The sequence below is a fragment of the Ambystoma mexicanum genome, chromosome 4p, assembly GCF_040938575.1.
Source record: "Ambystoma mexicanum isolate Mex_15411 chromosome 4p, UKY_AmexF1_1, whole genome shotgun sequence".
Lineage (NCBI taxonomy): Eukaryota > Metazoa > Chordata > Amphibia > Caudata > Ambystomatidae > Ambystoma > Ambystoma mexicanum.
The window spans coordinates 656,098,082-656,114,908 of record NC_090927.1 but is presented as its reverse complement, the minus strand read 5'-3'; positions in this window follow the sequence as shown (position 1 = coordinate 656,114,908).

The window sequence follows — 16,827 nt, the reverse complement described above, 5'->3', positions numbered from 1 at the left end:
CAGCTTTTGAAGGCAATGATTTTGGTCAAAGTGAAAAAACTCCATTCTGCTGTGCAGGTTTGCACACAGATTTACACGCTGGATGCCACTGTTTTTGCCAATATGTTCTCAGCTTTTCCAGATCTCCCTCATGTGTGACAAGGAACATTTTCAGGCATCCCCAGGCTTAGATGCCTAAATTTGCTCATTTTCATTTAGGCATTGCAGGGCCTTGTTTCCATGTGAATGCACATTGGGCATTTCATTGTGGGGAGCCCTCATACTGACTACGGCCTTTCGTTATGGTATTCAGGATTATTTCACCCCACACCACGCTTTATGCAATTGCACAAAACATTAGGACAAAGGGCATTTCTACCCATTTCAGGTGCATCCCAAATTCAGGAACAGGATATGCTTTGAAATTTGATTAAGCCATGTTTTGCTCCAGAGCAGGGGAATACACAATGCACATGCAGGTAATTCATGACGCTGTGATGCTATTGTATTGTAACAGTATACAAAAAGGAAATCTACCTGTAGCCAAAAGGGGCCAGGAAAGTAGTCCAAATATATCCCAACTCCCTACGGCTCCTCAGAAAAGAAACATCACTATGGGGCACCACTTTGAAATTGACATTTCAAGGGGTATCCCGAATTCAGAAATGGGATGTGCTTTGAAATGCACATAAATGATGTTTCAATCAGGAGCAGAGGAATGCACAGTGCCTATGCAGGTGATTCAGGACTCTGTGGTGCTACTTTTGAATGTTATCCCTCCAACGGGGCTAGGGATGCTTGAACAATGTACACAACACACTCAGAGCGCACATGTTTTTACAAAGATTAAGGCATAAGGCAGCTATAAAAAAAACCTGGTATCTGAGCATTACATTGAATTACACGCATTTTCTGGAGAGGTGCAGTACCACTGACAACATATAGAGGTCCTCATAAGAAATTCTGTGGTCATTGGTACTGCACCTCTGCAAAAAAATAATGCTTGGATTGTAACAGTATCCAGTTAGGGAAACCTACCTATAACCCAACAGGGCCAGGAGAGTAGACACAATGTAGCCCAACTCCCTCTGGCTTCCCCGAGAAGAAAGATCACTATGGAGCCCCAACTTTGAAACTGACACATAACACATGACATGTTACAGTACTCCTGATTGGGAGAAGAGTTAAACAAGCCATTATTGGATTGCAGTGGTGTAAGGAAACATGTAGTGTGTTGGCGGATTATACCACTGAATTCCCAGGCCAACCACAAAGTCGGATTTCTGGCTCCCTTTTAGTCTATGTTTGTTTTCTGTAGTAGTTTTGTTGGTGATATTTGTTTGGCTGAACCACCAACATGCAACAAAACCAAAAAGGACTGATTCCAACGGAGTCCATTGTAAATGGTGACAGCTAAGTGTAAAAGGCAGGCAAAACCAAGTATAAAAACAAGACTTTACTGTTTTTTCCTGTTGTTATGATTTGGATTTACATTTCGTTTTGCAAATAATGAAAATAGCATGGAGCAGAAACAACAGCACATAACTGTTAACGTTGGCATTCGCTTCCATGCATTTCCCACTTTTAGTAAAAAAACCTTGACTGCATATTGGTATTTTTATATTTTTAGTCTATCACAAACTTTCATTCAAGGAACAGTGAATATATTTAGAAAGAGCATATTTCAATGTGCCATGAAGAGCTTGAGCATGTGCTGGTGGAGTGAGGTCCAGTTGAAATTGGATTATAGAAACCCGTTTTGTAGGTTCATTGCAGCCCTCCACATACGGTGCGTTTTAGGCTTTTTGACACACAGAAATCTTGTCAATGTGGCCCTTTTAATTCTTCCTTGCATACAGCTTACACATGCTATTTATAGCAGCACCTTGGAGGTCACTATTGACAGGCTGGCCAGCAGCAGCTTGCAAAACCACTCTTTACTTTAGCAATCCACACAGTTCCTTTAAAGAAGCAACTGGGATGAGTCCTGGTCTATTTTTTCTTAACACTCTCTGTTAATAATTCTAACAAGATAATACTTTCTGAGTAATTTACAAAGGAATTTGTGTTTTGTTCACTTTGTTCACTTTGTTCAACTGCCTGCAATTTGTAGGTTGAAGTGTTATTTAAGCATGTTGAATCATGATCATGCTTTTCACATTGCTTTAGGACACATGTAGTATTGTGTAAAATGAAAATTGTCTTAAACTACCGCTGCATTTCTGCTTCATTTTCCTCTGTTTTGATCAGCGTTAATAGAGGCAGCGCAGTTGCAGCATCCTGGGCATTTCATAATTTGTTTTCTTTTCATCTTTTCATCACAGAAACACATCAATTGTGTTTGATTTCTCGAAGTTTTAGAAGAGCCTCCCAGCTAGTGAAAGTTTACTCAATTCTTTACTTCGTCATCAGTTTCTATAAGGTCCATAAACTCTTTTCTTCAGCCAGTCTTCTCTGTGCATCATGCTTGTGTCTTATGATGTAACCAACTCCTTTTCTTGCTCTTTTCATATTTCTTCAGGTACTTCCTCCATAAGATTGTCATCTCTTCGGGAATACAGCCATGGAATAGTCATAACCACTGGTGTCAATCATGGCACAATTTCAGGCTGCCAGCATACAGGTAGTAGTGGTGCAGGACTTCCTGCAGAGGCATTCGGATGCTCCTCTACACCAGGGTACTGCATTTCTAAAGGCCTTTGATCCTAGTGAGTTGGGAGGGGGCAGGGTTAGTGTAGAGAAGAAATCTCTTACAGTGGAGGAAGACATCCACTATCTTGTTTCTTTCTGTCTCTCTCCCATTCCTCTACCCTCTACTTCTTCTGGAGCAAAGCACTTTGAGCAGTCTAACTTTAGTACAATCATCTGTGGACATTTACCGTTAAAAGATTCTTTAAATCATCTATTGGACTTAAACCCTTGAAGAATATTTTGTTGGACCCTTCTGGGAGAGCAGTCCTGTTGAACGTCCTCCAGTTGTGAGTTGAAGGCAGGTGTTCCAAGGCAGATGTGAGCACTGTCCCCTAACCATTCCCATGGACTATTGGTGGTGAACTCCGCTGCTAGATCAACACCTGCATCTCTGACAGCCACATTGTTGCCCAGGGCCTCACCATGTTGCAGGACCCCTGAGGGTGTGTGCCAAAGGACTGGCATTGGCCTTTGAGACCCTGGAGTGGGACTCACAGCTCCTGAAAACCAGAACAGCCAAGATCTCTGTGTTTTCTACAGCAGCGCACTACGGGCTGGGATTTGAGCATGTTCAGTGCCGAGCGAAACACCGGGAACTTTCGATGCTACCTTTGGTGTTCATTATTCTTCGAACAGTTGTTTGCCTCTTTGACTCTGTTCACCGCTGTACCAACCGCGCTCTTGCGTTCAAAAATTGCACAGCCGACACACAGAGATTGCAACAAGCTCTCGTTAGGTGGGATTATAACCTGTGATTTTTCATCAAGGCATGGTGGAATTTTTTACACAAGAGAATAATTACCACGTTTAGGATATGTGACCAGAATATGCGACTTGAATGCATGCCCTATTTGTTTTGAAAAAGGCTTTTGTGAAGCTGAAACACGTGTAAATTTCAGGGCACTACAACATTTCTTCTTTTGCCACAATTTTCTGTCAAATACAATATCTCTGAAAAAGAAATCCCAAGTGTGGCGCAGTTATTGTGTGGGAAAACATTCTTTATGCAACTAACCACTGAGGTAGGGGTTTTGGTTCCCCCACAACCTCCCACACCAATGCGACACGTCCTTACGGAAGTGACATGAGGTCATAGACATAAGAAGTTGTACCCAGAATTAACCCCTCAAACTTGAACATAGAATGGACTGTGGTCAGAGGGTAAACCGGTTTGTGGATACCCAGATATGTGCCTTGGTACCAAGCCTTAAGTGCCCTTTTGTTTTAATAACAGGCAATACTCTTCCTGCCAGAATCATATTAAATCTGATTTGGATGGAATCTGGCAGAGAATTTATAGTAGACATCGTTGAGTTAATGAAAGGAGATACAATAAAAAATAAAAAAAACTGCAAACAAGTTATGATGTGAGTAATGCAGTGGCACAAAATGACTATCGATTTTCAAATTCTATCAGCACTAGAAATCATTGATTTGTGGCCCAGGGATTAGTAGTGTACATGTCTCCAGTGAAGGCGATCAAGCTGGGTGCGGGGAGCATCATGGTGGAAGGAGGAAAGTATTGAGACAAAAACAAGAGGTGACTACATAGGTCGAAACCATTTTTTTTAATTCGTTTTAAAATAAACTTTTCCCAATTAATTCCTAATGTACATTTTATCCATCTGACAAAAGAGGATATACTCATTTTATATAGAATACAAAAACATAAAAAAGTAGTCAATGCAACAATCCAAAGGGAAATACAAAACTGCAAATTGTTGCTCATTTGAGGCTGACTACATTAGAAGGGGACAATGCCGTCTCCCAAAACATGCGCCAGTTTTATTAATAAAGAAATCAGATTTCCATTCATCAGGCCGAACCAAAATGATTCGGAAGAAAATATTTCAGGACCACGTTCAAAGCATCTAGACAACCCTTTTAGTATCCTTTGTGTTATTGCACTCAATAAATACTTGCCTTAATGTTTTAAGGGAGCCTATACCCTTTCACAAAATAGACGTACCATTTTTGATACTTAAACCGTATGTTTGGCACAACCCTTCTAAACATTGCAAACCTCTAGCAAGAAATAACCTAAATGCCCGCCAAATTTCTCCAAAAGGAATCTGAATCACATATTTCTGCTTATGCATATGAAAGGAGACACGTTTCAATATTACCTCCAGAGTGCTTTCATCAAACAATGCTAATTTACTGCATAACCTCATTCATAATTTTTTTATGTAATGTATTGTGATGTTTGAGAAATGGTTTGCAGTCTGTAACTCATGAGGTCAAAAGTGTTTTTACATTTTAAAAGATAGCTAGTAAGAACAGTAATAAAACCACTCACCGCCACATCAGGGTTAATGAGTCTAGCAAATCCCTAAACACCATAGTATAGATGTGGAAAGTATCTAGAATAATTAGCCACCATTCATATGACATGTTTAGCCTGTAGGTAGACCAAAAACCCCTCAGGAAAAGCGAATTTGTCTGTCTGGATCCTGCGTGCAGAAAGACATTACCAATTGCAACAGCAGGGTGGTGATATCTGGGGCCTGATTCACAGAGCGTTTTCCAGTGAGGTTGCGCCATTATAAAGCACTTTTGTGAATCAGTCCCATGGTATTTAGTGCCCATTTGACAGAGTACATATCAGCAAGATAAAGAGTGTTGGGATGGAAATGAGTCCGTCCCACCCCCCAGGTGCTTTAGAGTAAGGCTAATCCCATAGGTAGCCGTGCAAGGTGCTAAGGGGGAAAGGACTGTGTTAAGAACCCCGACACGGATGCAATATTTCAGGAATTATAGATGCATAGATTTAGTGTGCGCATGTACAGAGATGCAATGCAATTTTTTAGTATGGCAGCAACCCTGCATGGCCGTGCTGTAAAACATAAGCTTGATGGAGAAACCTGGACAGGCTCAAAACGCTGATGAGAGACAAGCCTGCCTGACTAGTTCTTACAGAATCTTCCGCTTGTCCCTTGAATGTTGTAATTACTTAGTATTGCAGAAACTAATGTGCACCATGCGGCGCCCATTCATCACAGCCAGGCGAATAACTGGCCTCTAACCCCCATCCAGCCCACTAGGAATAATGGCACACATCATTGACCGAGTCCACGTGCCCATGAGCCCCTGCATTCCACGATAGTGAGTGGCCCCAGCCCATCAACCATAAAAGCAATGATCATAAAGTAAGTTTTTATTGATATACTTATAGCCACATTGGCTTTGTATAACATAGTACAAATTACATCTGATAACATCATACAAGTTAATAATTCATATCAATTAACAAATGTACCATACATTAAAAGGATTAATAATACACTATGCGAGACATTTAAAAATCTCAACAATTTTCAAATAAAATGAGACTATAAAATATATCAAATTGATATCATCGCCTATAAAAAAAAAGGTCTCCCATAAACCAGCTAGATTGTTCACATCTACTCTATTACAATAAGACTTAATATATTTAAAATGAAGAGACTTCAGGCGTTCACAAGTTATAATCAGGTGTTCAAGTGATTCCATCACATGATACCACACAGGCGACAACAGCGTTGATCGGGACTAAGGCCCATCCATGCACCCTTTGTCTCAAGCGCTTCTGAGACATTACATTTTTCATTAATAGGTACGTGCGAAAAGTTCTCACACCAAGATAGGCCATGATTTACTCAAGTGTATGCATGCGCAAGGCTCTCATCGTACAATATGGACCACTATTAGTCTTAGCAATTAATGCATTCTTGTATCTCTCATGTCCGTAGATGCTAAGGGCCAGACTTGGCTTTGTGACAGGAATTGTGTAGGCTTTTGTCCATTGTATATGCAGAAGCAATGGTCATAAAAGAAGTGAACATGTGCGTCCATTTCACCTTGTGCCATTAAAATACCCTTTGTAGTACGAGGTACAAATAGGGATAAATTATAGATCAAAACGAGGGTGGAAGCCTTGGGTGCAAGGAGTGCAATATAGCCAGAGCACAGAATGTGTGGGTCAGCATGATTGTATTTCTCCCCTCCCCCTGGTGCCAGTTCATAAGCTCCCCAGGTGCAGTCCAACAATGATGTAGTAGTAGCATTAGCACACAAGAGTAGCCTTGGAACAGCAACATGTGAAGTGCCTGAGATTCAGTCCCTGAAGAGAGGCCAGCTGGCCCTAGTGGGGAAAGGCAGACGGCGGAGATGAGAACCAATCATAGCCTGACATCCCCTATGGAGCAGGACCATATATATTGTCTTACTAATCAGCTGTGCATGTTTAGACCCTATGGATGACATCATTAGTGATGCTGTGAACTTTTATAATACACTGTACATGATGACTGGACCAGAACGTTCTCGAGCAGTGGAGTCCTCTGCTGACCCTTTTACTATTTGTATAATTAAACCTGTTTATCCTTGCAAGCAATCTCTTGGTCTTTTTCACTACAGGGTTGTATTATTTCTGGTGTGAGCGTAATAGGGACTTGCCTTCATTTGGTGACCCTGCCACCATGTTCCCAGCACCCCCTGTACCTGCAGAGGTATTCAGGCGATCCTTCTGGAAGGGCCGCACCCACCTACATTGACCAGCCCCAAAATGCATACTCTCCAGCAGGCTGGTGTTGGAACCTCCGTGAACGGAGGAGTTTGGGTGAACACACGCACATGAGTACAGCCTGTAAGGGATAACAAAGTAGGGTTCAATGTATAGAGCAGTGTGAACAGTGTGACCACACAGGGTTTATAATTGGGAGTGTGGCATGTCTGTGGAGTGTGTTGATTTTTTGTTTTTTTAATAACTTTTTAAAGGATATTAAGGAAAAGGAAACCAGAAGAGAGGGAACCTCCCAGAGTGTGGGAAAAGGTGGTGCCACAATAATTGTTTAAACAATAAGGGGAAAGAGGAAAATACATAAGAGAGCCATATAAGTAGAGAGCTCAGGAATAGTGGTTGTTTTTGTGTGTGTATACAAAAAGCTCTAACTGGGAATAGAGGGGTGGGGGAATTGAACTGACGTTTTTCTTTTTTTGATGATATTAAGTTGCATTGTTGACGAAACTGAACAGGATATTTTTTCAACAGACTCCTGTATAACTGGGGTGCAGCAGCATATGCGTAGCTCCACTACCACAAACACGGGACACACACTATGTTATGTTACAATAATGTTTATACTGCTGGGCTTCTGTCCTTCTTGCCTTCCTGCTATTCCATAAGGTGCCTTCCTCTAATACTGCCGGCATGCGGCTGCGTTCGCTTTGCTGCTCAGACCATCGGAGGCTGGAGCTACAGTAAAGGCAGTAATTGTCCACAACCTCAGAATGGTGTTGCAGAGCGGCGGTTGAAACTTCGCTCTACCATAGTTTCTGACCATCCTTCTCCTGTTTACTTGGTCGTGTGGACCTCAGCGGGCAGGCACTGATTTGGCTTGAGCACAGTGTTACGGAGCACATGGAGTAGCAGGTACGCTCTCGCTAGGCTCCGACCCTGCATGCTCTTTCCTTCTCTCCATTTCTGTACAGTGTGTTTTTGTCACAGCAGTCCTGTTCCTCTATTTAATTACTCCCTTGCCCTTGCACTTGCTCCTGCAATGTCACTCTTGTTGCTTAACCCTGTGCCCGATACAGGGGATAAGCTGGCAGAAGTTCTGGCACTAAGTGCCCGTAGGAGGCAGCGCATTGGTGCTAAACGCAATGAAGCACCTTTTGATCTTAAGAGTTCTTTTGCCAAGTCCCATTTAACTCCCTTCAAAATGTCAGAGCCGGACCAACATTCAACGAGCTCTGTATTTAAAAAGCCTTCTACTTCCCTTTTGACTGAAAACAGCATGGAAATGTCGACTCCCACATCTCTGTCTTGTTCTTTTCAGGGGGAGGGGAGCTGCTCAATCCAACCATGTTTCCCTATTCATTCCATATAGTAGCAGGGATTTGTCAACCTCTACCTCTTTTGCACTCCCCCTTGGTTGAGTGGGGCTGTAATATCTGACCCTAAACCCCTGTCAGACTCCTCGGTAGGTACTGAGAGTACTATGACCACTGAGCCTTGGTGGGATAGGAAGGTCACTCTCATTAATGAGCTGAATAACTGTGTTACCTCTCCGAATTTTGATGCCTGGCTAGTATCTTTAGACATCTCTGCTGAGAAATATCACTATCTTACTTTTGATAAAAGCCTTCAACCCATTCACGCTTCATCTGCGAGTCATTTGCTCACCAATAAAGTAGACTTTTCTTCTTAAACAGATCTGCCCTTTAAGGAAGCTGATAATCAGTCACACATTGCATGGGGCTGCTGGTGCTGTCCCTTCCCCTAAGAACATGGCAACGGCAAAAAACACCTGTCCACCTCAGTCTCTCTCAGGTAACAAACAACCACAGAAATTTCATCCTGTCCCCCTTGAGCCCTTGGTGGTGTCAGGGAAAGCACGTTTGGATGGTACTGGCGAATCGATGAATCCTAGTCGGGCCAACCTGAGAAGTTTTTGTTTAAGGAAGGCCAATATGCCAATACCAAAAGATGACTCCATTAAATCCCTGGTTTTGGACCACAGAAATTGTATCATCACGAATGTCAGGAAACCCTCCCAGAGTGAACCTAGAGATGTCCTCAGAAACAAAGTTTTTCCCTGGGTTCGTGCAAGATCCGGGCCCTGGGCTGTTCGTTGTTCTGACCTGAAGTTTCTGCGCAGGAGAGAACTGAATGACTGGTGTACCCAAGGGGACAGGAACGGTATACTCGTGGGGTGTGGTGTCACTACCTTGCCCCTTTACCTGAGACAATGTAAATGTCTACCTAGGGGTTCTTTGAACCTTGGACTCATAGTCTGAGCCACACATGTGGCTCGAACTGTCGAATTCTTTGATTTCCTGGCTTTATTTGGTGCTCACTTTGTTCTTATTTTTTTTGTTTCTATGTTTCTTTGTATTATTTTTGCATGGAAATTCTTTATTGCGCCATAAGGCCTTTGGGCAAAAAGTGTGTTACAACACTTGTAAATAAATGAATGAATAAATAAATAAATACATAAATAAGTAAATAAATAAATAAATAAAGTGCCTATACACAAGGCAAGTGTTTCAAGGTGCTCACAGAGGGAGGGAACAGAGGAGAAAAACAACAGTCATTCAGAGCCGTTGAGTTTCTGAACGATAACCAGTCTACCCAGGCAGATTAAGTGCATGTAATACAATTAACAGTGTAGATAACAAAAATAGGTATGATGATGATTCGCAAGTTTTTCCAAGAGCATGGAGGTGCCACCATGAAGGAGGGGAGACAGGGAGGAAAAGATAGACGATCTTCAGGCATGGTACGTTCAGAACATGCAAGTGCACAGACAGTACATGAGAGGAGAGGAGAGGGGGGAGGACAAGTACAAGGGGGGGACTCCTGATAACCCGGTTGGTTAGATACTGGGTAAGTGCTAAGAGATGCTGTTCTCAATGTGTAATTGAGCGAGTGAAGTAGCAATGAGGCAAGTGCAGGCCCTGAGGCAAGTGCTAGAGGACTGGTGAGGGTACCAGGGACTTGTGAGACTCTGAGGTACTCCCGGCAGCCAGTCAGCATACTGTGTGGAAAGGGAGGGAGAGAGGGATAGAGGGGAGACAGGGGTTAGGAGGGTAGAGGGAGAGAGAGAAGGAAGAAGAGAAGTGGAATGTCTTAAGGAGTTTCCAGAACCTAAGGAGATCAGGCTCAAGACAGAGAGCGTTAGGGAGTCTATTCCAGAGGGAGGCCCTGGTGAAGATAAATATCTCCCTCCAAATCTCTGCTTAGAGAACCGGCTCACTCACAGAAGGTTGGTGGTAGATGAGCAGAGGGCTCAAGAGGGACAGTATTTAGGAAGGCATCAGTGAATATAGATGGGGCTCGGGCCCCAGAAAGCCTTGTGGACAATCCAAAGGGTCTTGAAATTGATCCTTGCAGCCACAGGGAACCAGTGAAGGGATTTCAGTGCTGGAGAGATGCGGTCCCTGGGTATGAGGCCAAGGATAAGTCTTGCGGTTCTGTTCTGGATGAGTTGCAGAGGGTGCAGAGCAGAGGCAGGGAGGTTGAGAACGAGGATTTTGCAGTGGTCAAGCCTTGAGAGTACCAGGGCTCTGGAGACAGTGAGCCTCTGGGGGAAGGTGAGAAAAGGAAGAGTATTAGAGATGTCCGAAATGTGAGTGGAGAAGGAGAGAGTGGAGTCGAAGATGACCCCAATGTTTTTTTGCTTTGCATGTGGGTTTGTGCGCAGGGCCAAGGGAGTATGGCCAGAGTGAGAGTGGGAAAGCTGGAGCAGGAATCCCAATGCGAATGATCTCAGTCTTATTGACATTGAGGTAGAGGTTGTTTGCAGCACACCCTGACTGAATTGCGGACAGACAGTCCAATATGAGTGAGGTAGAGGAGGTGGCTGAGTGTAGCCTGAAGAAGAGTTGTGTATCATCCGCATAACACTGGAAATTAGAGGTGAAACTGGCACTCTCGCATGCCAGGGAAGGCATGTAGACATTGAAGAACTAGATGGAAAGGTTAAAGCCCTGGGGGACGCCGCATGTTGAAAAAGTGATAGTAGAGAGAAAGGGCCCAAGTTCCACTTTTTTGATGGGCGGTCGGACAGCAAGGAGGTTAACCATGCCAGAGCCTGACCAGTGATTCCCAGGGTGTCACGGAGATGTGTGATCAGGATGTTGTGGTTTACCGTGTTGAGGGCAGAGGAGAGTTCAAGAAAAATGAGGACAGAGGGTGCGGCGTGGAACGGAGTAGAAATGCCAATAGAGCACAGGTACAAGTTCCTGCCTTTGTATTGTGAGAATATTAAGAAGTATCACAACCAGTGGGTTACCAAGACTAGAGGACGTGGTATGCCCCGCTCCTGGCCAGACGAGGGCTCCTTTGACAGAACCATGTTAGAACTATGGTTGTGCCAAATAGCATATTTAGTATTTGGCTGACTACCAAATAGTTTTCCAATTTGGCCAAAGTATTATAAATCATGTTCCGAACTTGAAAAAACACACTTATAAAAAAAGAAAATGAAGGACCATTTTAAATGCATTCTGTACTTTTATTTCCCTTCATTATAATCAATGCAGTATCTTTATTTAAAGTATAAAAGTCAGAATAAAAAACAGATTTAACCAAAAAGAAGGGACCACATGTACAGAAGGTTATTGCGTATTCAAAACTGGTGCCAGTCAAAGTAGGCTTCACAAATGCAAAAGGACTAGGTTTCAATGAACAAAATGATTATTGCAATATGCAACTGCCTTTGTGAATCAGACGCATTGCATTCTCTATCCAGTTGCGAAGTCATTGTGGTGGAGTTTTGAAATTTCTTTGCAGCTCACATAGAAATATATAAAATGGTTCATGTTGGGTCATGCAGGACACAAGTCAAGAGGAAATCTGAAATGTGTGAACTCCATTTCACAACTATTCACCCCATACCCTCATAGGCCAAACAAAAGAGAGGACTCTCCCAGAGAGGCTTTTGGTGTTTGGTGAATGGGTAAGCACCCGTTCATTTATTACAATTGATTTTGCACATCAGGTCTAACTATTCATTGTATTAAAAAAATATATATATAACAATTCTGGATCATACATAGGGGATGTTTGTTAATGTAACTCTGATGGCCACCAAAACAATTAAACAAATTATAGCAGAAATAAAATATACTTTAACAAATATAGTCCTATTCTAACCAATATATTCAATATTATGCAATGTTGATGCAGTTTGCCACCAAATTTGCTGTTGCTTTTGTCAATTTCGTCTTGTTGCTGTGTAGGTTTATTTGTTGTCATTTGATTTCTTCGGGCAATAAAGAAAACTGCTTGGATAGTCTGGTGTGTTAAAGCAGTGGCAACGCTGAATTAATCTGAGTGGCTTGCAGGTCTCACACGATTCAGCCTTTCATTCTTCAAAGGGTAATTTCACAAGCATCACATTTTTACTACAAAGCAATATATATAAACATAGACAGGTGTGCAAAATGCAAACGTACAAGGACATCTGCCACATATTATGAACTGCAGCCCTCTGGTGGCTTTGAGAGTGAGCTTTGCAAGATCGTCTTGTCTCCACTGCCTCGTCCAGTTGTCTTCATGCTGAAAGCTCTCTTGTAGAGTTTACACCAATTTCTTTGAAAAGGCTAGTCTGACCTGCCCCCGTCTGCCGACTGTTGCTGGTACCCTTCTTACCCTTTTATTAAAATGTTGATAGAAGTGATTAAACAGCAATTATGACGTTCACCCATTTCTGAGTAAACTATGGTCCGCAATCACTTGTGCTGATGGAAAGGTGTTGTGTCTCAGCCTGGTCTGTTCCTTTGTCACCTTGGCAGTACCTAGACCAGCTGTTACTATGTTTCTCAAAAGAGCAAAATGCTCATTTTGAGAAAAAAACAGTGTGAAGGGGTTTAACATTTAGGGGAGCCACAGTACATATCAAAATCCCTTTCATATTTTAACTAGACAGAAAGGCCCTAAATGCACATTCCCATTAGATAATTGCTTCATGTCAGAGTTGAACCCACTGCCACTAGCCAAACCAAATTAAAAACACTTTAAAGGAAACATTTCAGAGGAACAGTCCTATGTTTTGCAGAGCAAAAAGACAATTTAATCACTACTACCTGATAGTTTATCTTTGTATTCCTTGTTAAAGCCGAATCATGCTCTGGCTCTGGTTTCCTCCATTGTCTGATTGCATCAAGTAGTTCTAGAGGTTTGTCTCTCGGCATGGTCTGGGCAGGTGGCAGGCCATGCAGGGATTTATGTTTAGTAGGAATGGGCAAGTAGAATTCCAGGTAGGGGATTTGTGTTGCTGGGATGGGAGGTGGAATGCCATGTATGGTATTTGTATTAGGGGGTGGCAGGTCCCAAGTGGGAAGTTTGTGGGGTTGTTGGGGTGGCAGGATGCCTGCAATGGGGGGTTGCACTGTATGTCGGCAGAGTGTCAGCAATGGTGTCTTTGTTTTCAAGACTTACATGCTCATTTTGCCAGTTCAGACCACGTTTTCGGCTTGGAGCCAAGGCGAACTCTAGGGCTCAGCCCTGAATTGGCCCATCTCTGGCTCTCCGGACTCTACATCCTACACATTCCACCAACAGAGCACAGCTCTCTAAATTTCTCATACAGAGTCCTCAAACCTATCTTTACCCGCTGTCACACACTAACCCACTTTAGAACTGGAGAGATTGCCCAACATAAATTCTTCTGAGAGGCCTGTTAGGTGGGGGCATATTACTTTGCCTGACATAACCAAACTCTGCTAGTATCCACTACCTATTGTGAAGTCTTAATGTTTCTCCATGGGCATAGCCCATAGGAACAAATGCTGCTCATTTTTCACTTATCCTTGTCACTCCTTCTCGCCAATATGCAGACTATGCACCCTATCATTCCTGATAAAATATCAGATAATGTTTAACTCAGGACTACAGTCCTTAAAAAAAGAAAATGGGGGACTATGGCAACTGAATGTATCCGAAAGTGAAATATGCACATTTCTTTCAGTTTGTCTTTTCAAACTGAAGAAATTGCACATTTCATATAAACATTCTCCAAAAGATTTTCGTGGGTTGTTGCTGGCTAAGTATAAAAGGTGAGCACCTTTTATGTCTAAGAATCTGTAACAAAACATTCCCTAAAGAGCAGATTGTAATATAAGATAATTTACAGCTGTGTGATAGCAATTTTGTCTGGTCTTGTGGCTGTGTCTGATCTAATTCTATTCAGTTTTGTAAACTGAAGTCTATATTTGCCTTTCTGAGTTCTTGTTGCATTACATTCAAATGAGAATGACGTCTTCGGCAAGAGCTGAATATCAAGAAACTATTCGGCTTTAGCCGAATAGCTTTTTTTCAGTCAGAATTCAGCCGAATACTTACTCGATCCTGAAGTTTGGTACACCCCTAATTAGAACACATGTCTACTTCTTGACAGCAAAATATATGGGGAGACCATTGCAGAATAGAATAGAAGGATTGAACACCTGGAAATGTTTGAGGATACAAAGGATCACAATGAGTGAAACATGATGGTAGTAAAGATACAGGCCTGACAGAAGACAGGAAGAACTTGATGGGGAGAACGGGAATATATCCAATAGCAACACACCCTGCAGAGGGTTAGACAAACCCAACATATATATTGGTTAGCACAACTGTAGCGACACCAGCCACAGCCCCACTTCCACCTTATATCTCTCCTCCAGAGGTAACCATACAGACTGGGGTGAGCGCAAGGGACCTAGAAGACGCACTGGCATCAAAACACATAGAATTAGCAAGACTACGGCCGGCATGTGATTTAACAAAAACAGACACACCATTGCAACCAGCAGGGGATGAATGGAAGTCAGGAGACTTCTTATTTAGAATAGACAACACACAGATAAGAACCGTCCACATAGAACGTGACGGAGAAACAGGCACCTTGGGTTATGAAAATGTAGGGTCACGGAGAGGGGATGATGAAGAGTGGAGTGAATTTGATGAGGTTGAAGACGATGAGGAAAGATAAGCTGAGCAAGTGCCTAAACGCACCCCAACGGTGGAAAGTATTTGGGACAGAAGATTGAGGGAGAGGTTCAGCAGCGTATCTTTAGCAAGGAAAAGGGGAAGTGTGACTAAGGCAGAGAAAAAGCAAGATGAGAATGCAAATACCACTGATACACACAGGAGAAGGGAGACAGAAATATGTACCATGGGCACAGATGGACAACAATAATCTCCTTAAGGCACTCCCGCCACTTACAGCCGATGCAGGGAAGTGGATATATGCTTTTGAAAAGAAAACCGCAGAGGTGACCTTGGCAATTGGAGACATTAAAAGCTTATTGGTGGCCGCAGTTGTGGACCAAGCTGAAGATGTGTGGGTGAAGGCAGGGTACCTGGGAGTAACAGTGAGTAATTACGCTCATGATGGAGCCTCGTTCAGCAAGATCAGACCTAGGGTATGAGATGCGCTGCACAAACCGTTCGCAGACACTCCAGATTTACAGTCCATTATGCAATGTACAATGGGGGATGATGAAGACGCCAAACACAGTTTATCCTCAGGATCCAAGTGATGTGGAGAGCAGAAACAGGCAACGCCTGGTACCAATCAATCCCCATTTTCTATTTTATAGTGAAACAGGGCCTACCCAATGAAGTGCAGAAAGTGCTCGATAAAATAGAAGGGATCAAAGCAAAGGTGTGGCCTGAGATTCAAAGCATTATAGTTCACCATTGTAGCAGGATAAAGGAGCGCAAGAAGAAAACAGTCAGAGGCGAAAGGCAGTAAAAGCAAAATGAGTGCAAAACAAATTAGTTGAAGTAGCTGTAGTGGTGTAAGGACCAACACCGACACAGACGGAAGAGGGAGGGTACGCCTCTAATATTACCAATGCCAGAATAGCCGCAATGCGGGCTGAGGGAGGGCAAGGACAGTGGGGCAGAAACCCGCAATCCTATGGTCCACAATGGCAATGAGGACAACAATGAGGCCATGGTGGTTTTCAAGGACTGAGAGGAGGTGGGTTGGTGGGAATGGGGCTGAGAGGTGGAGGTATGGGGCAGTGTTTGACATGCAGGAAGTGGGGACATTTTTCAAGAGAGTGCAGGAACAGGCAAGGTGTGGGATATAACTACAGCCATAAAATTATGCCCCCTGCCAAAAGGGACCCCTGAGGGTCAGCCCCCCAGGATATCCTCAACACTGTATGAATTCCATCATGTCTACATGCAGCTACCCCTATGGATATCCGGTTGACCGGGCAGTACATCATCAGCCCCAACTCCTTCGGTAGCATGCCTAATGGCACAGTGGCCCAGTGTCAAGGCGCTACAGTGGTAGGGGGAAACTCTTTCTTATTCACTGGAACCAACATATAACCTGACTAGGACAGCCCACAGAGAACACTTGCATGTCCAGTCCTGTCAATGACCCTAAACCCAGAAGAGGAACCGTTGGTGGGGGCAGAGAGAGCAAACAAATAATTCCTCTTAATGGTGGTCTCAGGAGCCGAGAAGTCATGCATTAGTGAAGTTGACTTCCCATTGTCAGGCAAACTCTCGACACGCAGGGCTGGGGCTGTTTTAGCAGTTCCATAAACAAATTATTTAGATGTAGAGGTAGGGGGGAAGGTCAAGAGTGCTCCCCTCTTGTATTCTGAGAGTTCACCTGTCAACTTGCTTGGCAGGGATCCGCTTAGCAAACTGAACATGAC